Raw genomic sequence first — 23,899 nt, 5'->3', positions numbered from 1 at the left:
TTCAGGGAAAAACAAGGAGCTAGAATGTTCACAACCTAATAATAACCCCCAACTTCTGAGACAGTAAATATTTTTCATGCCTGGCTGTTAAATTACTGAACAACATCTAAATTTTGCAGGAAAAAAACCAATTCCTGCTATTATACTATGGTTGGGCAGCACTGTAATGTGGTACGAAAGTGTCAATAAAGAGATTTTATTTTATTTTGTATGTTTATTTTGAGAGAGAGAGAGCGTGAGGAGGGGAGGGGCACAGAGAGAGGGAGAGAGAGAGAATCCCAAGGAAGCCTGGCGTTGTCATGCAGAGCTGACATGGGCTCGATCTCACAAACCGCCAGATCTTGACCTGAGCCGAAATCAAGACTTGATGCTTAACTGAATGGGCCACCCAGGCGCCCCGAGATTCTGCTTTAGAGGGTGGGACTGTGCCATGGTTAAGGGCTGAGATTCTGGAATCTCACTGCTTGGGTTAACCTCTGGATGAGCAACCTTGAGCCAATTACTCAATCTGTTGGAGTCTCATGCACGCCTCTGCTCTCTGGAGGGGTTGCTAGTAACCGTCCCCCCTATTGAGAGGACAAAATGCGTTATCAGGGAAAGCGTGCAGAGCACGCCCTGTACGCGGTGCTCTAGAATCATTAGCTCTTCACTGCTATCATTATTAATGATGATAATAATCAGCACTCACAGTTTTAGGGTACGGGGATGAACAAACATCTCAGGTAGTGCAGCCGCTCCGTAACTGACTTAACCGGACAAGAATCTGAGAGAGCCTGAAACCTACACAGAGGGGCAATTACGCTTTCTCCTCCTCTGGGCACCTGACCCCTGAGTGAGGTGGGCCCTCATTCTGTCCCTTCGGATGCTCTCAGCTCCTTGGAGTCCCCCTGAGGCTGAGGGTTACTCCAGACCACTGCTGCCTGAGGGAAACGTAACACGTGCCCCTCATGTTCGTTTAAGTTGTCTAGATGCCCTGTTAAAAAAAAAAAAAAAAAAAAAGAAACACAGGGGCGCCTGGGTGGCTCAGTCAGTCGAGCGTCCGACTCTTGGTTCCGGCTCAGGTCATGATCTCACAGTCGGTGAGATCAAGCCCCACAGCGATGGAGCGTACTGTCAGCACGGAGCCTGCTTGCGATGTTCTCTCTCCCTCTCTCTCTGCCCTTCCCTGTGCTCTCTCTCGTCTCTCATTAAATAAATATATAAACTAAAAAAAAAAAAAAAAAAGGTACAATTAATCTATTTTACCTAACCCAACATACCTTAAAATATATGTATTCATGTATTCAATATAAAAATTGTTAGTGGCGTCTTTTACGCTGTGTATTTTGTACAACAATGTCAAAGCCCAGTGTGCCTTCACATTGATATGCCCATCTCCGTTTGCACTAAGCACATTTCAGGTGCTCCATAGCCACCTACAGCTAATGGCTATCGTCTGGACATCAACACTCTAGACGTTAAGGGCTGGCGTCTGTATTTGTGCGGCATGGCCCCTAAAGGCAAGCCAACTCATCAGCTGGTAACTGTCTTTCTTTCTTTTTTTTTTTTTTTAATGTTTATTTTTGAGAGAGAGAGAGAGAGAGAGGGAGAGCAAGCGTGAGCAGGGGAGGGGCAGAGAGGGGGGATGGTGGACAGAAGATCCGAAGCAGGCTCCTCCCTGGTAGCAGCGAGCCCGATGCGGGGCTTGAGCTCACGAACGGAGAGATCGTGACCTGAGCCAAAGTTGGATGCTCAACCGACTGGGCCACCCAGGCGCCCCAGCTGGTACCTTTCTTCTGGTCCCTGGTTGCACATCTGCCTTCCCCCATAAGATTGTTTTCCACCGTGTGACACTTGAGGGTAGAAACAGAAACTTCTAGGTTTGTAATGTTGAATCATAAAAATGTGATAGCAGGGTGATCATCTGAGAACACTGCATCTTGGTATTTCTAGGCTCAGTGACTCTGGGGCCACCCTGATAAAAGTTTCTTATTGCCCGGTGGAAGGCACCTAAGCTATACGGCTTGGGCTTGGATGATTAGGAATCATAGTCCAATCAGACATTTTAAAGGATGTTTGCTCATAAACATGTTGAATATTCCTACAAATACTTACCACTTACAGCCATACAGACACCCTATAATAACCAAATAGCAGGTACCGAAGTTTATCCCACAGCAGAGTACATCCCTGACCCGACACAGATGGAATCCGAATCTGAAACAGCCTCTGCGGGTGGACAGGTGCACAAGAGGGTGTACGAACACAGGAACCGCTGGACAAACCACCCTGACCAATCGATAACCGAACAGGAATTCGTATCCTACGCAAGGGACAGGGTAGGTGGCCTGCAGGGGAAGGGACCTGGGAGATTTGGCCCAAACGGTGAAGTGGTGGGAAACTGCCACCTCGCTCGTGTTTGTGCGAAAGGGGCTTGCCTTCAGAGCGGGATCAGGTCCCCTCGCTTAGCCTCTTCATCACATAACGCAGCTCCACACGACGCGGGGCTTTAGCAAGAGCTGTTGTCGGGATGAAACACGGCACACGATTGGAGCTGAAGATCTCAAAGTTCCTAACTATGTAGTAACTGCCGAGTTAAGCGCATTGATTCATACGGTATTGGATATTCGGGAAAACCCTACTAAGACTTCAGGTTCCAGTGGAGTCCCTACCAGAACCTGTAAGTTCTTGCTTAACCTCCTTTAAAATATGTTACTCACCTCATTTGCCTTCATCTGACAGCAACTGTTTCCAACTTATAAACACGCTAAAATGCCCCCGGTGGGGATTTTATTTTGAGTTTGGTGGTTGGTGACTCAGGATCTGTTTTCCCCAAGCTAATCATAAAGGTCCTATGAATACATATCTTTCCACAGTAGGGTATTAATACTGTAATTTCAGTGACACCGAATTGCCATAATAACGCAGTAAGCCCCCTCGCTAACATTTCCCCGGCAGTAGCATCTGAAGATGAACAAGAAAAATACAGTAGTTTTGCCTCTCAGTGTTTGACATCGACGTAAGAAAAGGTATCCTGCTAACTCCAACACCCCCTCAGAGAGGTCTCCATGGGAAGCAGGGCTCTGGAAACCACATTCTGGATTTTTGTTTATATGTCCAAGTTTATGACAACGGTTACAGCAAACAAGCCATTTTGTAGGACATGGGCTCATCCTTCTCAGTTCCATCATCACATACAGCAAAGCAGACGTAAACGTGGACGTTGTGGGAGACTGGGCCGCACAGCGTTTGATTTAAGAACAACCCCAGGGGCGCCTGGGTGGCTCAGTCAGTTAAGTGTCTGACTCTTGAGTTCAGCTCAGGTCATGATCTCACCGTTGGTGAGTTTGAGCCCCGTGTGGGGCTCCGCACCTGGGATTCTCGTTCTCCCTCCATATCTGCCCCTTCCCTACTTGCATTCTCTCTCCCTCTCTCTCTCAAAATAAATAAACTAAAAAAAAAAAAAAGAAGAAGAAGAAGAAGAACCCTAGACACTCATTCACATAAGTTTCTGGTAAAAGTCTGTTTCCTTATCATTCTTTTTGAGTTGAGTAGAAAAAAAAGGGGGGGGAGGGGAGAAAGAGAGGGGGGTGTTTCGTACCAGTTATAGAAAGTGGTTTCTCTTACATTAAGTCCCGGTTAATTGAGATATTGCTCAGAAATTCTCAGGAAAGGCTTTATCTGCTACCAACTGAAAGTTTCGCTTTGCTGACCTGTGATTGCCACAATGATACCGAGATGAAAAGATTCTTTCCACCCGCGTGCCTTGACTACATTCCCGTCCACAGTTGACCAAGCGTACTGAATGCCGGGGAGGACTTTCACCCATGCCTTATTAGGATTCTGAAGAGTTGGGAACAGGAATGTCTGCAGTCTCTGGAAAGTTTTAACTCTTCTGGAATACAAAGGCATCTCTGACCCCAATTAAGCTATTAAATTCCACTATCGTCTTAGCACTACCTTCTGGCAATTTACTTCAGAGTGAGAGCTGTTTTCTTAGCCGAAATTCTGCTCTACTGTTAGGTAACTGCAATTTCATATCTACACTTCCGTAGGCGTGCAGCTCAACTAACAGGCGCGGAGTATCTACCGTGAATAAGACATCCTGCAAAGCACTAAATAAGCCGAAAGAGAATCTGAATAGAAGAAAACGGAGGTCACCAAGAAAGTCTGGCGAGGGTTTCTAGAGAAGTCCACGTTTACCCTCTTTGGAGTGCGACCAAGGTGCAAAACATCCAAACCATAGAGATACTCTGCCCGCATCCTACCCCCTACACAGCCTCAGAATGTAGCTGCAGAGACGCATATATTGGAGAGATCTGTTCTCGGACTCTGACTACTCATGGAAAAGTCTTAGAAGAGGAACACTCCTCAGAAGCTGCAGATCGGGAACTCAAGTGCAGGCCGCCGACATCCCCGAAATGTGCTTCTCAGACCTCTGGGTGCTTGTAGAACTCTGGACGCTGCTAATGCATCCCCGGTGACTTCACTCCCTTGACACCTGGGCAGAGCCGGGAAAGTGCGCGGACAACCTGTGTCTCCTGGATGAGAAAACCAAGACTTCAGGTAATTTGCCCAAGGTGCTACAGCAAAGCGGGGACAGCTCAGGAACTGGAGCCAGGCCTTGGGACCCTTTCGGGTGGACCACACTGGTCTGTGGATGCAGGCAGCTTCTGAGAAACACATTCTCCCAGGGAAAGATGAAGCACAGTGTGGCTCGTGTCTACGTGAAGGATGTGCTCTTGCCTGCAGGTTGAATCCAGCCGGGCCACGGAGGGATCGGGGGACTTTCTGAACAGCAGACCGTCCAGGTGTGCGTGAAGCCAGTTCCGCACGGACGCGTCTTCCCCCGAGAGAATATTTCAGGGCCCCTTGGCCTCAGCGTGGGTCTTGCAGGCGGGCACGCAGGGCGTCGCCTGGGCATCACTGAGGCGGGGAGGAGGGGAACTGAACCCGGGAAGGGTCGGAAGCATCAGGCTCGTGTGTGTGCTCCGTGAGGTCTCGTGTGCATTTCCTCTGTGCAGATGTCCCTACCTGCTTAACCGCCCCAGCTTCCTAGTGGGCTGTTTAAAACCTGCTGAACAGAAGATCCTTCTTCCCCGAGCACGTTCCTGACAAAGGGCCCCGTTCAGGGAGGGCTGGCTTGGGAGCAGGGAAACTGGTCTCCCCATTCCGGCTCTCACGGCTCTCCGCGCTGGCCACGGACAAGACTCGCCCCCTCTCTGAATCTCGGCTTCCTCCCAGGGAAGAGTCGGTGGCTGGTCACACAGACACCAGGACCCACCAGCAGGGAGGCCGAGGGCTCACTGAGAGTGTCTCTCGGGCCGGGTGAGTGCGGTGCTAGCTTCTGCGCGCCCTCGGACACGTTCGCTATCACAAAAGTCCCGTGACCTATCTGCGGCCTGGCCGGTTTCTTCCTACGCGAAGGACCGTGGCCTTGACGTTAAAGAACAAGATGAAGCAGGATGCTGTCTTTCCCTCCCCCGCATTTGTGCGTCCAGTCTGCACGGCTTCCCTGAACTCTAGATTCACCTATCCAACAGCTTACCGGACATCTCTGCGCGGACGGAGATGCATCTCGGGCTCAAAACTGAGTCCAGAGCAAGACCTCTGACAACCTCCGACAGCCCCAACCCCCTCATTTCCTCCCACACCCCTCCCTCCCCACAGACCTTTCCCGCCCATCACTGCCGGTCCGCAAGGCTCGTCCTGGGCCGCACGGATCGCTCTTTCGGCTGCCCCTCTGCAAACATCACCCGCTTAGCGAGGCTTCCCCACCGAGCCCTTTCAAACTGCAGTGCCTCCCCGCTCCGTGTTCCCTACCCCCCTTCTCTGCTTGCTTTTCCTTCCCACTGCTTACTGCCATCTGACACTTGATGTATTTGTTTGATTCATCATCCTTCTCCCCTCTGGCGGGGGTAACAGAACGTATCCTGCACCCCCAAACACACCCACCGGGGTTGGGCCCAGCAAGAGGCCACGTTTCCCAGCCTCCTTTGCAGCCAGATGATGCCATGTCTAAGAGCCGACAGGGAAGGGGGGCGATGGACAGATCTGTCACCTCTGACGGACGGACGAGCAGCTCGCCCCAGACATCGCCTTCACTGAGGGCTGGAAGCCGGATACGGCTGAACCGTGCCCAGTCTTGAGCCTACGGATGAAGGAGATATCCAAAGGCTGGCAAAGCACTGGGGGCTCTGAATGACAGCCGCGAGGCGGGCCTGTGCCACCACCCAGGACTGGCTGCACGACCGCAGAGGTGGGAGAGGAACGTCTGTCTTACGCGGGCAGCGGCATTTTTGGGTCTCCTTCCACCCCTGGTGACGGTGCAGGTGCGGGCAGCTGGCGACACTGGGTGTGACGTTACTGTGACCACAGGCGGAAGCGCAAGGGTTGCTCGGGGCTGGCGACACACAAACCTGGAAGATCGCCGAATGAATAGGAGACGACAGCTCCACCTTCTCCGGGCAGTTTGAACTAGCGCTCCAAGCACCGGTCACAGGGGGGTCTTATTTTAGTTATTACACGCCAAGCGTAATCTGAAGTCACTCATACATATATAGTGATGACTAATTTGTAGTGAGTTACCAAAGAAGCTAGCAAAGGGAAGGACCTTCGGGAGGCCAACCACCTCAGCTTCCAGCGAGAGCCGCCTTGGTGCCGACTTTGGAAACTGATCCTGAGCTGAACCGGATAAAGGGAACAACTGGGCACTCCCATCATCCTACCAAATCAAACGTACTCAGCTTACACTTTTTCGGGGCCCCGCCCCCTCACACTATGCAGAAGCGTGGAGAAAATGACACGCGCATCTAGAGAGCTGTTGATGACAGGAACCCGTGATTATTTTCTAGAGACAGTTACCCGGCTTATCAACACTACAGGCCAAACGTCGTGTCTGCAGGCAAACGCCTAGAGCGGGCCGGCCCCTTACCTACTCACGTTCGAAATGTCATAATAATCCTCTGCAGTGAGGGTTTGTTGATGAAGAAGGCTACACGTTGCTATAAACGTATGTATGCTTTTTCACTTCAAACAAATATTGGGTGGTTGGATCTAGATTTGAGCCTGGCTTATCTGACACTCAAATTTATGCTCGCTTGCTTTTTTTTGTCGTCGTTGTTGTAAATTATGCTATGCTTTCCCCAACCATTTAGAGCAAAAAATATATTACAGTGTGAAAGATTCTTGGCTCAAATTTTGTACAGACGAGTAAATTCTAGTTAATTGGCTAACTAACATATACAATATAACTTGACCTAATCCAAAACACAAATCTAGCTTCACAAATTCAAACTGTCTTGGGGCACCTGGGCGGGGCTCAGTTAAGCATCTGACTTTGGCTCAGGTCATGGTCTTGTGGTTCGTGAATTCAGGCCCCATGTCAGGCTCTGTGCTGACAGCTCAGAGCCTGGAGCCTGCTTCCGATTCTGTGTCTCCCTCTCTCTGACTCTCTCCCACTCATGTTCTCTCTCTCTCTCTCTCTCTCTCTCTCTCTCTCTCTCTCTCAACATTAAAAAAAATTCAAACTGTCTTATCCCCAAGATTAAAGAGGCTATTGTTGCATTTTACTGCAGGGAAAAATAACTTATGACCTTTTTAAGCATTATCTTTTAAACTTTATTTTTAAGGTCTTTAGGATATAATTAGATGTAGGGAAGAGCAAGTTGTAAACGAATTATGCTTTCTAAGTTCCATTTTCGAGATTTCACTAATACCTTGTGTTTCCATCAGAGGGTTTAGCACATGCAAATAACACATCAGGTTTTCTGCCCTATGACAGACAGGTCATTCTAGTTCCAAGGAAACAGTTCAGTTCATTGCTTTCTGTGCTCTCCTGTCATCACCAATAAAAATCCCACACCAAATGAAGGTTTAACGAGATTAAAGCCCAGTGAATCTGTTTCTGGCAATGTTCTTAATTAAAAAAAATGTATTAACAAAGAGCTCTTTGCAACGTTAACTGAGGCAAGGACACAGTTTTGGAGTGCAAGCTTTATATTGTTAATCTAAACTGGCTAAACAAAATTATCGCTGTTAACACTCAACATATGAATTCCAGATATACCACAAGAGTTGGCCACTAAACGAAAACAGTTGGATGTTTTTAATCCACTTTATACCAAGCATTCGGACACTGGATAAATGTAGAAGAGTGAGACGTCATCACCTTTACTTATTTTTTTCATTTTAGACTTGGGTTTTAGAACTACGTGGTTTGTTTTGCAGTAACTGATGGGAATATTAGTCCAAAATGAGCTTTTTCTATGTGTTTCTATGTATGTATATTTAAACTGGACTGATGTTTTTCATTGTGGTAAAATACACATAACATTTACCACTAGTGACATCGAATATATTCGCAACATTGTGCAACTGTCACAACTAATTCCAGAACGTTTTCATCGCCTCAGAAGGAAACCCCATACCCACTGAGTACTCAATCCCCATTCTCCTTTCTCTCGACTTCCTGGCAAGCGCTAATCTGCTTTCTGTCTCGATGAATTCTCCTATTCTGGATATTTCATATGGATGGAATCATGCAATATTACGTGGCCTTTTGTGTCTGTCTTCTCTCGCTTAGCGTCATGTTTTCAAGGTTCAACCGTTTTGTATTAATATGAGAACTCCATTCCTTTCACGCTTGAGTAACATTCCACGGTACGGACATACAGCTTTTGCTTATCCTTTCATCAGATAACGGACATTGGGGTTGTGTCTACCTTTTGGCTACTGTGAATAATGCCGCCATGAAGATTCACATATCAGCTTTTCCCATGTATTTTAAAACTTTTCACAAAGATGCATTGTTTTACATGCTATCAAAAGACACGCTATTATTACACTAAAGCATTAAGTCGATGAATGACTCAGGAAATAGTATTTCCTGAGCAAGAACTAAGAGGACAGTGGAGGATGACGATGACGGAGAGTAGAGACACTGGTCAGGGTTAGTTCACGTAGGGAGGACTTTGGATTCTATTCCAAGAATAACAGGATACAGTCGACAACAGCAGAATATATACTCTTCTCGAGTGTATATGGAGTATTACCCAGGACAGAACATTTGTGAGGTCACAAAACTAGTTTCAATAAATTTTAAAAGTTGAAATCATGTGGGGCACCTGGGTGGCCCAGTCAGTTAAGCGCCCGACTTCAGCTCAGGTCATGATCTCACAGTTCGTGGGTTCGAGCCCCACATGGGGCTCTCTGCTGACAGCTCGGAGCCTGGAACCTGCTTCGGATTCTGTGTCTCCCTCTCTCTCTGCCCCTCCCCCACTCATACTCTGTCTCTGTCTCTAAAAAGTGAATAAACCTTAAAAATATTTTTTAAAAAAGTTGAAATCATACAAAGTCCCTTTTCTAATCACAATGGAATGAAACCAGAAATCACTAACAGAAGGAAAACTGGACAATTCACACATATGAAGAGATATACCCTTAAATAACCAGTAGGTTGAGGAAGAATCTGCAAAGGAAATTAGAAACATTCTTTGAGATGAACAAAACCAAAATCACAACATAACAAAACCTAAGGGATACAGCAAAAGCGATGTTTAGAGGACAATTTCTAGCAGTAAATGTCCACATTGAAAAAGATCTAGGGGCACCTGGGTGGCTCAGTCGGTTGAGCGTCCGACTTCGGCTCAGGTCATGATCTCACAGTCTGTGAGCTCGAGCCCCACGTCAGGCTGTGTGCTGACAGCTCGGAGCCTGGAGCCTGCTGCGGATTCTGTGTGTCTGTCTGTCTGTCTCTCTGCTCCTCTCTCTCTGTCTCAAAAATAAATAAAAACATTTAAAAAAAATTAAAAAAAAAGAAAAAGAAGATCTAAAGTCAATAACTTAACTTTCAGCTTTTAAGACATTAGAAAAAGAGCAAATTAAATCAAAAGCAGGTGGAAGGAAATAATAAGGATCAGAGCAGAGATAAATGAAACGGAGAATAGAAAACAATACAGGGAATCAATAAGACCAACAGTTGATTCTTTGAAAAGATCAACAAAATTGACAAAAACTTCAGATGGACCAAAAACAAAAAAAATGGAAAGGATTTAAGTGATTAAAATCAGAATTGAAAGGGAGGACACAGCTACGGACTTTACAGAAATGAAAAGGAGTCTAAGACAATCCCGTGAATAGCTGTACAGCAACACATTAAATAAGCCAGAGGAAAAGGACAATTCTTAGAAACGTACAAACCAACAAAGCCGAAACAGAAGGAACAGAAAATCAGAAGAGACCTATTAGAAGTAAGGAAATGGACTCAGAAATCAAAAACCTCCCCAAAGAGAAAAGCCCAAGACTGGATGGCTGCACTGGTGAATTCTACCAAGTATGCCTGTATGTATTTATGATTTTTTTCTTTTGAGAGCGAGAGACTGCATGCACAAGAGAGGAAGGGGTACAGGGAGAGGGAGAGAGAGAATCCCAAGCAGGCTTCATACTCAGTGCAGAGCCCGATGTGGGGCTTGATCTCACAACCTTGAGATCATGACCTGACTGGAAACCAAGAGTTTAACCAACCGAGCCATCCAGGTGCCCCTCTACCAAGCATTTAAAGGAGAATTCACAAAATAAATAAATAAATAAATAAATAAATAAATAAATAAATAAATAAAAATAAAAAATAAAAATAAAAATAAAAATAAAGAAGAATTCACATCAGACCTTCTCAAACCATTCCAAAAAGAAAAAGAGAGACTACTTCCAAACTTTCTATGAGTTCAGCATTACCCTGAGAGCAAAGCTAGATAAGGGCACTACAAAGAAAGAAAACCACAGATCAAGATCCTTTATAGACACAAAAACCCTCAACAAAATCACAGCAAATCAAATTCAGCAGCATGTTAAAGGATCACACACCATGACCAGGTGGGATTTATCCCAGAAAGGCAGTGGTGATTAATAAACATCAGTCAGTGAAATACTTAATAACGAAATGAAAGGGAGAAAAAACAACAACAACAACAACAACAACAACAACACTGATCATCTCAATTATGCTGCAAAAACACTTCACGAAATCCAACACCCTTTCATGATAAGAGTACTGAATAAAAGGGGCCCCTGGGTGGCTCAGTCTGTTGAGCGTCTGAATCTCGATTTCAGTTCAAGTCATGATCTCATGGTTTGTGGATCGAGCTCCGTGTCCTGCTCTGTGTGGACAGTGTGGAACCTGCTTGGGATTCTCTCTCTCCTCCCTCTCTCTCTGCCCCTCCCTTTGTGCACGTGCACTCTCTCTCAAAAACAAGGAAACATTTAAGAAAAAAAAAATTTTAAATACTGAATGAATTAGGAAGACAAAGGAACTTCCTCAACATGATAAAGGTCATATGTGAGAAACCCATAGCTGACATCATATTCACTGATAAAAAACTGAATGCTTTTCCCCCCAAAACAGGAAGAAGACAAGAATGCTTGCTTTAACCACTTCTATTCAACCTCGTGCCAGAAGTCCTTGCCAAAGTAGCTAGGCAAGGAAAAGAAACAAAAGACACCCTAAGTGGAAAGGAAGGAGCAAAATTTCCTCTGTTCACAGACGACTTGGTCTTCTACGTAGAAACCCCAGAAGATTCCACAAAAAGATAGGACAAATTAATAAACAAATTCAGTCAAGTTTTAGAGACAAATCAACACATAAAAATCAGCTGTATTTCTATACACTAGCAAGAGACAATCCCCAAAATTAAGAAAATAATTCCATTTGTAATATCATCAAAAAGATTAAAATACTTAAGAATAAATTTCACCAAGGAGGTATAAACTTGTACACTGGAAATTGCAAAACGCTGTTGAAAGAAGTTACAGGAGAGCAAAATAAATGGAAAGACATCCCGTCTTCATATATTGAAATACTCAGTATTGCTCAAATGACAATACTACCCACAGTGACACGCACAAGGTGCCTAGCTGGTTCAGTCAATAAAGCATGTGACTCTGATCTCAAGGCCATTCATTAGTCCAAGCCCCACACTGGGCATAGAGCTTACTTTATTTTATTTTGTCATTATTATTTTTTAATGTTTTACTTTATTTTTGAGGGGGGGGGGAGAGAGAGAGAGAGAGAGAGAGAGAGAGAGAGAGAGAACGAGTGGGGGAGGGGCAGAGAGAAGGGGACACACAATCCTAAGCAGGCTCCAGGCTCTGAGCTGTCAGCACAGAGCCTGACACGGAGCTCGAACTCACGAACCGCAAGATCATGACCTGAGCTGAAGTCAGACGCTTAACTGACAGGTGCCCCGGGCCTGAAGATAACTTTAAAAAAAAAGTACAGATTTAAATTTAAAAACTCACTAGAAAGTAACAAAGTGATAAGCATGATTCAATGCAATCTCTATCAAAATCCCAATGGCTTTTTTTTTTTGCAGGAATGAAAAAAATTCCTAAAATTCATATAGAACTTCAAGGAACCCTAAGTAGCCAAAACAATCTTGAAAAAAGGAATTGAAGGATCCACACTTCCGAAATTCCAAACTTACTATAAATGCTGTAGTATTCAGAAAAGTATGGCACTGACATAAGGACATACAGACCAATGGGAAATGAGTTAACAGTCCAGAAATAAGCCCATACAAGTCAACTGATTTTTAACAAGGGTACCGAGACCATTCAATGCGGGAAAGAACAGTGCCTTCAACAAATGTTGCTGTAAAAACTGGATATCCACACGCCAAAGGTTGAAGTTCTTATGTATCTCATCGTATTAAAAGAGCAACTAAAAAAATGAATCCAAGACCTAAATCTGAAAGTTGAAAGCTATAAATTCTTAGAAGAAAACGTAAGGGAAAATGTCCATGACCTTGGGCTTGGCAATGATTCCTTAAATATACACCAAACGCACAGGCAATGAAAGAAAAAAGATAGGTCGGGCTTTATCAAATTAAAAAAGTTTTGTGCTTCAAAGGACACCATCAAGGACATGAATGACAAGCCACAAAGTGTGAGAAAATATTTGCAAACCACATATCTGGGAAGTGTTCAGTGTTCAGAATATATAAAGAACTTCTCCAACCCTACAAAAAGGCAAGCAATCCAAAATGGACAAAGTACTTAAACATCATTTCTCCGAAGAAGGTATATGGACGGCCAAAGGGCCCAAGAAAAAAATACTCAACACCATTAATCATTAGGCGAATGCAAATAAAAACCACAATGAGATACCCCCTCACACCTACCAGGATGATGACGATGATGATGATGATGATGATACAGAAAATAAGTGTTGGTAAAGACGTGCACATTGCTGGTGGGAACATCAGAGATATGGCCACTGGAGGATACAATGTGGCAAACAGAAATACCTGTTCTGTTTACCATTCTGTTTACAATGTGGCAAACAGAAATACCATACAACCAGCACTTTGACTCCTAAGTATATACGCAAAAGGATAGAAAACGGGGACTCAAATAGATCCTTCCACGCCAGTGTTCACACCAATGGCCACAAGGCGGAAACAACCCCGTCACCTATCAACTGATGATTGGGTAACACAACTGTGGTGTATACATAAAATGGAATGTCACCCAGCCTTAAAAAGGGAGTGAAAATTTGCCACATGCTACGACGTGAACAAACCGTGAAAACATTATGCTAAGTGAAATAAACCAGGCACCAGAGGCCAAATATTGATACAATTCCTCTTGTATGAAACACCCATCATAGGCAAGTTGACAGAGTCAGAAAGCAGAGCAGACCTCACGAGGGGTGGAGACGGGAGGCCAACAGGGAGGTACCGCTTAGTTGCCAGGGTTTCTGTCCGGACTGACGAAGGGTTAGGGAAGCAGATGGGGGGGGGGGGCAGCACAACACTGTGGACGTAGTTAATGCCGCCGAACTGTACATTTCCAAATGGCGAGTTCTATCACCATAGAAAAAGGATAGGAGGAAGTGACTAGAGGGTTTCAGGGGTGGACGGTGACGGGCTCTGACTTATACTTTAGAAAGAGGGCCGCCTGCGGAGGGAGAGAGGACATCTGGTGGGAGGGACCACGAGGGGTCCAGACGACAAGGATGATGGCTCGGGTTGAGCTCATAGCCAGGGCGGTGTCGTCGACCGGCTGTATTTGCGAAAGACTTGTTGTGAGAGCAGCTGGATACACTGAATGGCAGTTGGATGCAGGGCAGGACGGAATCCAGAATGATGCCTAGGTGTCTGAAGAACACGGGCAAATCATAGTCCATTTGCTAATTTTTGGGGAGAGTGAAAACTTGAAGGATGGTGGGGGGGGGGAGGTGGCAGGAAGGTAAGGAATAGACAATTCTGTTTCGACTGTCACGTTCGAGATACCTATTCTCTACCCGTGTGGGGCTGTGGAGTTGGCAGATGGCTGGACGAACAAGACGGAGGAGAGACAGGAACCGGAGACACAAATGTGAAAATCCTGAGAGTGCAGATAACACCTGAAGCCAGAGGGCTGGTAAAATCCTCCCCCCCCCGCCCCACCCCCATATGTAACGTAGTCAAAGATAAGGACCTAGCACAGAACCCAGGTACGCTGTGAATTTAGGAAATCTGATGGAAGAGGAGGAGCTAGCCTCTGAGACCAGAAAAATAAGCAGGAACGGTGTTAAGGAAGCCTGGAAAAGAATGTGTTTCAAGAAGGAAGTGGTAGACCAAAGTTTACTGGGATGAATTCTTCTGATTCTTAAATAACCAGGCTACGTCACGGTATTTTATTTTAGGGACTAATTATAGAAAGGAAATTTTAACATTCCAGCAGGAAGCTAAGCAGGTTTGTGATTTTAAAAAGCTAGTGACCTTGCTCATTGGAGCTACTGTTGAATAAATTTTTGAATTAAGATGAAACCAAAATGTGATTTAAAAATACGAGGTCACCAAGTAAAATTATACAAGCAAAGCACGGTGGAAGTTCATAATAAATAGTAATCATGACTTAAGCAAGATCCCACTGCTTATGCAAGATTATTTACTTTAAAAAAGTTACCATTTTTCAAATGAATGCTAGAAGGATCAGACCAGGATCTGCATCTTTTTCCTAAGGAGTCATTCTGACTTGACTTTGAAGCATCACCCAAATATGTACATTTTTAGCTTGACATCTCTGTTTACCAGCATCTGAGACGAGTAAACATTGTCCAGAGTATCTTCTAACTCCTGTATCTAGGACAGACAGTTGTGTGTGTGTGTGTGTGTGTGTGTGTACAATCAAAAGTTCACCACGTCTGCAGGTTTCAAACACGTTCTGAGTGCCACGTTTCCAAGTTAGTGCTCTAAATATTTTTACGGATTTTCTTTTTTGAACTGAGAGCACATCCAAACCACTACAGCTCTGCAAGCCCTTCTCCTTTGTGGAGCCACATTGTAACTAATGTCTGTTGATAAAGAACTTCTGAGCTTCACTCCTTGTGAGTTCCCTTCTAGCCAGCACACTAATTACCATTTCTTCCGTGATTTAAATGCAAGTGAATCGAGGCAGAATCCCAAAGGGGCCCCAGGCTCGCTTGCTTTTAATACTCGGGCAGATGATTCACAAACATGGCTGTATTATAAACAGAGCCCAACCCTAAGAAGTTAACTTTTATCACTCGATTCCCCGCTTGGCCAAGTTGTATCTAAGGGCCACTGCCTATAAAGAAAGTGGAACGTGAAAGGATGTCCTTGGAACGCCAACGATCCACGTATATGAAACCCAGTCTATTGCGATGGCACTGACAAGGTCTGCAGCTGTAGCATTATGGGATGAAGGTTATTCTGTTCTTTAGAGCGTGGTGGAGCAGGTGACCCTGAGAGTTCCCACTAAGACTCTTTGAACCCTCTCCCCAGTGGGCGGCCCTGACTTGATCAATTTCTTCTTCCTCTGGGCTGCCTGCCCATCACGGTTTTATTGCCATTGTCAGCCTGTTACCATGTTTGCTGGGAGGAAGCCATGAAGAAAATGTGACATGCCCTTCTTGGGGGAGCGGGGAGGGAGGGGGAAATATAACTGCACTCGTTCTTAAATTTAAAGCACCAAGGAGTGCACTCCACACTTATGTTTATTCTCATATCCTTATATGAAGACATTTAAACAGTAATTTCCCTTAGATTCATAACACACATTACTCCTTACTGTAAGACACTTAAAAATATGTGGCTATACCACCGTCTGAATTACAGAAGGAGAGGTGCAAATATTGCAATTACAACATTAGTTATGACCATCAAAGCTTTATCTTGCATTCTGGAAAGCTTTCACCAAAACATGGTGCTCAATTTCCTAGAACAGGTGTGTAATTGGAAAAGTATAAAGTTCTTTAAATAACAGGTCTATCAGTTATCAGTTATTTGCAATCTTATCTCCACTCTTAAACCTTCACTGAAGCCAGTAGTTTTAAATCATCTCTCAGAGAGTAAAACAAAGGCAACTGATTGTTAATAATCTGGTACTGACACAACACTATTATGAATCAAAGGGCAGCATATTTTAATTATGTACAACAGTCGTTTTCCATTAGACCCACTGATGAAGCAGAAAATGGTACCAATGACTGTCCAGATAGATTAATATACCTAATAACAAACTGAATGGGCAGATTCTACTGGTAAACAGCTCATAGTATGGAGAGCATAGTCACATTGTGTGTACACGAAACTGATTTTACTAAGTGAGAGCTAAAACAGCGAACGCACGTACTCTAAAGGCCTGATCTGCTGTTTCTGCTGGGGGCTCTGCTGTGGGAAGGTACTACGAGAACTGGAGGCATTGCTTGTTGACCAGTTTAAGCACTTTGCTTCTGAAGGCTCACAGATTAAATCTTTAAAAAGGATTAAGACAGAAACCTGCCTCCACTGGTCCGTATGTGATACCTGTATATCAACAGGTGTTCATCCTTTGTTCCTTTTGTCTTTTCCTGGTTTTAAAACTTACTGTAAAGGGGCGCCTGGGTGGCTCATTCGGTGAAGCATCCAACTCTTGGCTCCAGCTCAGGTCATGAGCTCATGGTTCATGAGTTTGAGCCCCACACCTGGCTTTACGCTGACAGTGTAGAACCTGCTTGGGATTTTCTCTCTCCCTCTCTCTCTCTGCCCCTCTCCCCTCCCCACACTTTCTCTCAAAAAAATAAATTTAAAATAAAAACATGTTTGTTTGTTTGTTTGTTTGTTTTTTTGTTTTTAGAACTTATTGTAAAACACTACACGTTGTAATTGTTAAGAACTCTGTAGTAAACAGTCTGGGTTTCGAATCCCCCCCTGGCCACTTAGCAGCAGCGTTACGACCAGCAATGACAACTTTTTGCCTCAGTTTCCTCATGGATAAAATCAGGAGAGAATAATAGCTACCTCACGGGACTTTTTGTGAGAACTAAATGAAATAATGCATTTAAAGGGATTATTAGTAGAGTACCTCACGCACAGTAAAATTTCTGTGTGAACCATGCTTTTCCCCAAGACCGTTCAGAATCGGACATTATATTGTAATTATTATGTCAGGATTTGGATTGTCTTTTAAGCAGGTTGAAACCACCTACATAGTAGATAGGCTGTTGAATAAATGGGTGGAATGAGCATAAATGTGTCCTCATAACACACCCCTAAAGCACTGGAAAGTTCAGAAAGAAAATTAACAATAAAACAAACCAAAATAGTTCCCCCCAGAAGTTTAGATGCATTTCTTATAAAAGACATAGTTCCCACTGCTTTTACGGAAGTATCTCAGAATCTCACCAATATGATCCAACTGGTAACATTACGCAATGTTCAATAACAGTAAGCAACAATGAACAAAATACCTAAACCTCAAGGAATATTGGGACTAAAATGGTAAAACCATTACTAAGAAAATCCTTTAGGGGGGGAAAAAAAGAAAGAAAGGAAAAGGAAACATCCAAGGGGCACCTTGGTGGCTCAGTCGGTTAAAGGTCTGACTCTTGATTTTGGCTCAAGTCATGATCTCATAGTCATGAGATTGAGTCCCGCGTGGGGCTCCACACTGGGTGTGGAACTTGCTTAGGATTCTCTCTCTCTCTCCCTCTCTCAAAAAGCGACAAACAAACAAAAAAACTCCGATAAGCAAATAAGAAAGTTTAATTACCTACTAGTTACAGTGATACCTCTGACGATCCAGAACTCGGGCATAACCGCCAAGAGTTGAAGGCAACCCCTACGGTTCATGTTCTCACTCGAGGGATACAGAAGACGAGGGCCAGGACCTGTACTTACTTTTCCTCAAACACACCTTGTTGAGAATTCTGCAGGGGTGAGGGGCAGGCTGACCTTACCACGAGTGAGGGCAATCTTGGTACAAGGTGTCCAAATTCTTCCAAAGGCTTATAGTAAGTTATTATTGGCATAGGTATTTGGAGAGAATGAACTAAAATAACGATTCCTCTTTCTTCCCTCGCTCCTTGAGCAGGACTGATTACCTACCTAGTGACAGACACACAGAACCAGAAGAAGCGCTAAGGAGAAACAAGGGTACACATTTAAATCACATGCAGAAAAGGGGTAGGGGAAGGAGGAGAGAGGTACAGAAATGATGTCTGAAAGGAAGACGCAGAGAGGAAGTCTATGTCTATTCATGGACACCTCATTTGTCTGGTTCTACTGCCAATATTTAATTGGCAAGATTACGGCAGAAAAAAAGACCAGTTACGTGGGCAGGGTAGTTTGACTCTGTTCATTCATGAGGGTGGGTTGGTGACACTCAGGTGAACATCTTCGACGTGGAGGACTGCCGGCACGGGAAGAGAAGGACTCACTCTTGGGAGGAGTAAAGAGAAGGAAGAGAAAGAAGGACAAAGACGAACGGAAGGCTGCTGGCCCAGCAGAGCAGCCGTAAGCAGAAAGATACAGAGACCAATGGAAAACTGTATCCTATGTATCCTATGCCTCTTTGCTCTCCTTGATTTACCTCTTTATTTTTACCGGGAGGGTCAAACTCTCCCTCAAAGTTGGCCGCATTGCAGTAGTCAAGGAAGTCTGCAACAGCATTTGTTCGGCAATAAGCTGACGGTATGAAACAAAGCAGGGATTTATTTGGTCGTTTCGAACTCTCATCAACACGGCTCAGTGCATTTGCTAACCTGTGAGTTTACAAAACCTGATTTAAAAAACCAAGGCAGAAGCCACCAAGTCTGTGGTTGGTGCGTATAGACACGGGCTTGGTTCCCTATCAACGCAGACCATTATTTTCCATGCAAACCTCCTCCGACTAAATACACGGCCTCTGACAGCACGTTTTAAGAGTCTTTGGGGCAGCTGAGCTCCTCTCTCCTCTCAGGCTGCACCACCCAGAACCCTCTCCACTGCTCCAGACATCGCCCTGCCGACGCATGGGATGGTGTAGACGCCGACTCACGCCGCAAAGGGAGGTGATGGTACTTCGTAAGTGCAAAGGGTTGTTATCGTGCCAATGTAGTTTAGTTTTGCTCCTAAGCCGGAAACACACAGTCCCATCGTTCATGCTGACCGCTCTGGTAAGTGCTTTATATTTAAACTTCTGGAAACGTTGATTTTAGAATACTCTTTCACATCCAGCACCGATGCTGCTTTCAAAGATCGACTCTCCGAATACTTGGGTCTTTCTCCTCGTCCCCCCTACAGCCACCACCTTGGTTCTCGCTTGTCACCCCTTCCTCAACTGCACACCACGGCCTCCGAAGCGGTTCGCGTCCTGCCAGGCGTGTGGACCACGGGCTGGACGCAGGAGCCTGTTTTGTTTGGACCACACGGCATTGGCTGGGGAGTTGCCTGAGCCGTGAAGACAGAAGTGTGGACTCAGACCCACGACCCTTCATGGTTTGCTCCCCGGCACTGGGTGTGGGGGGAGGGAGACACCAGGGGAAGAAGGGGGACAAATCAACCCAGCATGTGGGTGTGGCTGAGCGCGCTCACTCTGCTGCCGACAGTGAGTGGCAAAGATTTTTAAAAATTTCTTTAAATGTAGCTTTAGGGGCGCCTGGGGGCTCAGTCGGTTGAGCGTCCGACTTCGGCTCGGGCCACGATCTCGCGGCCTGTGAGTTCGAGCCCCGCGTCCGGCTCTGTGCCGACGGCTCGGAGCCTGGAGCCCGCTTCGGAGTCCGTGTCTCCCTCTCTCTCTGCCCCTCCCCCGCTCACGCTCCGTCTCGGAAATAAATAAACATGAAAAAAGTACGGTACAGAAATACATGCGGCTTTGGATTTTACTTATTAGTCCAATATGTGAATGTTTCTACCCAGAAAAGGAAAATTAACTGTATCTATAAGACGTTTTAACCAAACAGCTGTATTTCTTTCCAACAGGACAAAAGAGAATCACAGATGCACAAGATAAAGAGTTTTTGCTCTTTAAGACGCACACATCATGGAACGCGCTATCAGAAATGCAGCAATGAAAGTAAAGGGACCTGGGACCTAAGGGCGCTCGGCAGCCCGGTGACAGGACTAGAGCAGGTGCGACGCAGGGCCGAGCAGACCAAGGGGTCAGGGGCATTGCTGAGAGAGGGGCTGGGCTGCTGGCTGAGGGATTCAGTCTGGCGACAGACAGAAAGGCAGCTGTGAAGGCCAGGGAGGCCGGAAGAGCGTGACCTGCGACCTGCGGGGCTGGAGGTCAGAGAGCACGGCAAAGTTCACCCAGCACGTGAAGAAGCGTTCGGGAAGGGAGAAAATCCCAGGCAGCGGCCCTGTCGCTGGAGGCTGATGTCACAGGGGCGGAGACTCGGCGAATCACTTCACTAGGCTTGGTTTCTGCCGTTCGTCATCCGGCTTCGGATCCCCGGGGCCTAGAGGTCTGTGTCCCGCCAGGGGAAACAGGACGGAAACGATCACGCGTGTCTCTGAGGGAAAAGAAACAGAGAAGGAAGAGAGGCGGAGAAGGCAGCTCTCACAGGAGAGTGGCTGGCCGGGCAGGGAGGTGACCGACAGCCGCTGGCCGCCCGCAGTGGAGACCGCCGGGTCAACTAAAGACCGTCGCCGCCACGTGCCGTTCCGGGAAAGCCTGTCACGCCCACGGCGAGCTCGCCGCTCCTTCTCTTGGGCACTCGGTGGACAACAAGCGTAACTCTTTGGTGCTTCCATCGTGATAAACACCGTAATTAACGCCGGAAACATTATAAGCCACAGAATGGCAGCGGATTGTCTATGGCAGTTCTCCGCGCCCACAGTAAAGCGAAGCGACTTTTCCCGCCTCCGAGGATGTTTTTCTTCTTCTTCTTATCCCCCAGTCCTGTAAGGTCTTGCTGTGTTTATCGGACCGATGAAACGATGGAGCGCTTAAACTCCCACACCGGGACACAAAGAGGACACCGTAGAAGAAACACATCATTACGGCCTTAAACATCTGTGCCGAAGGATACACAGGCTCAAAGATCGTTTTGCCTCAACTGGGACCAACAGACGGGGTTGCCATCTGGGAAGTGGAACAAAGATCCGAAACTGGGCCTTACGAAACAGCGCGCTTAACCCTTTGGGTGCCAGAATCCATCTCGGCGCCTGGACTCCATATCCTTGTAAAAGCATGACCTTGTTCATTTTGCCTCAGAGTGGAGAAGGCGGGGTCAAAGGGGCAAGCTTTTACCTAAGGACGCTGCCTCCTGTAACTGTGAGCGTCTCTGTTATTAGCAAAGTGGATAATTTTTATTTACCTCGCTGCGGCATTTACAGAAGTAATCTCCTGTGGAATTACCCTGAGATGGTGAAACTCAAAATGATTTCTGCCCGTTCGCTTCCAACTACGGAAAAGTAAGGCATGTACACTTATGCACAGCTTAATACGGCTGGGTCTACACTGAAAAGGAAATCGGGATTTAGGCTGTGCTCCTTGGTGTCGCCTAGTCCAGCAGAATTGCTTCTGCTACTTACGAATTTATATGTAATTTTAGAGTCGACAGAACTTGTGGTAACGAACAAAACCCTGGGTGAAGTTGGAAAGAGCCCGCTCTTCCGCGGACTTGGAACATGGAGCAGACTCAGGAATTCGACCAATGCTTTATTTCCTCTCTTCACATTATTAGCATCTTCGTTTGGTACACGAAGAAACCTGGGCCACAGAAAATCTAAATGTCTGGTCCGAAAGTCAGTACAAGGACCAGGACTCCCAGGGAAGGTTACGTGAGCTAACGTGGAAGACGCATCAAGCGGATACCGGTCCGTACTGGTCCTGGGATGATCAAAGCGGGTGGTTACGTGAGTGTCCTTTCGGTCCTAATTAGTTCTAGACGCCAGAGAGAAACCCCCCCGACTTTACGGTTCAGATCTTTGCCGAGGCCCTAAAACAACAGACGACAGTTATGATGAACTAAAATCTAATGATACTGATGTGACATCTGAAGTGAACCTCTTCCCAATTTGTGACCTCCCCGACTTTCGGGAAGAAATCAAATGCTGTGGCATCCCAGGGAGCCGGCAAAATGTAACGAGTATTATAGTATGAATACAACTAATAATTAAATTAATGAAACGCGTTGAAATTAAATTTCTTAAATTAAATAAAGTAGTAATTAAATCTTGAGAAAAGGGCGAAGGCCTGTTTATTTGCTGTATCGGCTGAAAATACCGTGTGCCACTAGTCTCCTCTCTTCCCTTGCCCCCCTGAAGTCTAGTCTGAACCGCAACCAGAAGGGCTTTTTAAGTTAAGTCAGGTCGTGTCATTCCTGTGGGGACACTGGGGTCTCTACAATGGCCTACCAGCTCTACTTGGCCCACGCCCTCTCCCCAGGCCCATCCATCCCACTCACTGGGCTCCAGCCTCTGCTAAGTGTGTTGCTGGCTTTGCCCCAAATCGCAGCCCCCAGCTCACTCTCCTCTCCTCTCCTTCAGGGTTCTGTCCTAGGATCAGTCTACACAGGCCTCTCCCTGGCCACCTTATTTTAAATGATACCCCTTCTGTGGAGCGTTAGAATGCCAACTGCCTGGGGACTGAGAACGTCATCTGTTTTTCACTGTGGGGTCCCCAGTACCCACGTCAGTGCTCAGGGAAGGCATTCAACATATTTGCCAACGAACAAGAGGGCAGACTGATCTACAGGTCATTCGCGACATCACAGAGATGCCCTGAGGATGATTCCGCTGTATCCATACTACATCAGGCACTCAAAAAGTCTTCCCCGACACGCTTCCTGAGTTCAAGAGCCCAACACCAAAAAGTATTTATTTTTTTTTTCATTTTAAAGAAAAGCATGCCTCCTGTGACCACTGGAAAGCTTTCCAAAAACGATTAATTTTCAATGACATTTTCAAGTCTGATAGATTTTGCTCATTTAAAGACAAAATGCAACATTTCATGCCATAACGCTTGGGTCTCATGGTAGAAACGTTAAACATGGTCAGAAAACACTAATATATACGTGCATAAATTTTTGAAAATGCAAGAGAAAAGATGCCCAAGCCATATCTTCAAGGCAGCTGGTAAACAGGATAAAAAGAACCCTTCTGAGGCTACTCCAAAGTTGTCAGTTAACAGCACTTCCCTTCTGAGAGGAAGGATGCAACGTTTTACATCTTTATTAGGGAGATGATTACACGGGCATATACATCTGTCAAAACTCACCGAATTATGTGCATTTGCTTGCATGCCAATTACATTTCAATTAAGTTAAAAAATTATTTTGTAGGGGCGCCTGGGTGGCGCAGTCGGTTAAGCGTCCGACTTCAGCCAGGTCACGATCTCGCGGTCCGTGGGTTCGAGCCCCGCGTCAGGCTCTGGGCTGATGGCTCAGAGCCCGGAGCCTGTTTCCGATTCTGTGTCTCCCTCTCTCTCTGCCCCTCCCCCGTTCATGCTCTGTCTCTCTCTGTCCCAAAAATAAATAAACGTTGGAAAAAAAAAAAATTATTTTGTAGCAGTTAAAAAGAAGAGGCACTGTCCTCCCTTTAATTATAACTGTGTAAGTATCAAGGAAAGATATTTCTTGAATATTTAAGAAAATGGCTACATGATTAATAACATAGATAAGACTACCATGAAAACTTAAAACAATTCCTCTGAGATCGTCAAGATAATTTTA

At 45.7% G+C, this 23,899-nt stretch overlaps 1 protein-coding gene across 5 annotated transcripts in view; it reads right to left on the bottom strand.

The window, feature by feature from the left end:
• The window catches only part of TNFRSF19 (TNF receptor superfamily member 19), a 93,571-nt gene that overhangs the window by 12,721 nt on the left and 56,951 nt on the right, over window positions 1-23,899 (bottom strand). The window lies entirely within an intron of this gene.

This window comes from Lynx canadensis, chromosome A1, assembly GCF_007474595.2.
Source record: "Lynx canadensis isolate LIC74 chromosome A1, mLynCan4.pri.v2, whole genome shotgun sequence".
In the NCBI taxonomy this organism is placed as follows: Eukaryota; Metazoa; Chordata; class Mammalia; order Carnivora; family Felidae; genus Lynx; species Lynx canadensis.
This window is presented reverse-complemented; position numbering and strand designations above follow the sequence as displayed.